Source organism: Asterias amurensis, chromosome 6 (assembly GCF_032118995.1).
Source record: "Asterias amurensis chromosome 6, ASM3211899v1".
Lineage (NCBI taxonomy): Eukaryota > Metazoa > Echinodermata > Asteroidea > Forcipulatida > Asteriidae > Asterias > Asterias amurensis.
The window spans coordinates 18,548,453-18,549,747 of NC_092653.1; positions in this window are offsets into that span (position 1 = coordinate 18,548,453).

Consider the following 1,295-nt stretch of genomic DNA (forward strand, 5'->3'; position numbering starts at 1 on the left):
TTTACTCCAGCTGAAGAATTAATTTTTTGTATATTTATTTTCTGTGAATAAAGTGCAAAATAATACGAAATTTGTTCGGTCAATAAGTTTATGTATATATATAGGCCATGGTTATAAAAACCGTCTCCATTTGCAGTGGTATGTGGTAACCCGATTGCTCCACAGCCCCCCCCCCCCATACCTCTTTTGAAAACACCCTACCTTTGATCTTGTTGTTGTTTAATTTGTCCATTAGTTGCATCATGCAAATTGCTCTCTAATCCAACCCTTTCACGTTTCCCTGCATTGTTATACGTACAATGCAATACACCCTACTTTTATGATCCAGTAATCCATTCTTTCATACGACCATCCTTTGTCCTCATACTCCTTTTGGGGTTCGTAGCAAAGTGCCTGCCCCTACATCCACGATCTTAGGTTCAAAGCAACCAGGGCCAAATTTCATAGAGCTGCTCAGCACAAAACTTTTACTTGGCAAAAAAGTCTTCCTTGATAAAAGAGGATTAGTAGGCCTACCAACAAAATGTCCACGTGGTTTTCAGTAGAGGCAAGCAACAGCTGAATACGTAACAAGCAATGTGGCTGGTAAGCCTGTTTTTATGAGGCAGAAATGTAATGCTAAGCAAATTTTTCTGCCTAGCAGCTCTATGAAATTGGGCCCAGTGGTTTTTCAAATAGAAACTTTGATTTACGCTGTACACTTTACCGATTCGTGACATCATCCTCAAATTTAATCTGAATTACCATGTGTACGCGATGACACTCAGCTATACATCACGTTTAAATCTTCTCAAAAACGTCAATGCATCTATTGCAAGACTTGAGAAATGCATCCAAGAGATTCGACGTTGGACACAACAAAACTTCCTGAAGTTAAATGATGATAAGACAGAGTTCCTTTTATTTGGGTCACGTCAACAGTTAACTAAGGTTTCAGTGCCATACATCTCCATCGGTGATGCTCGCATAGCTCCCTCGCTGAAAGCTCGGAACTTGGGGGTTATTTTTTATTCATCGATGACACTTCAGCCACACATCAACAATATTGTTCGTTTATCATCATATCACATCAGGAATATAGGTAAGATTCGCAAGTACTTGGACAAAAGTGCCACTGAAAAGGTCATTCACGCATTTGTTACTTCTCGTCTTGACAACGGCAATGCTCTTCTCTACAGTCTTCCTAACAACCAGATTTCCCGACTTCAACGGCTCCAAAATACTGCTGCCCGCATTGTGACACTGTCTAGAAAATCCTGTTCTATCACCCCCATTCTGAAACAACTACAGTAGTA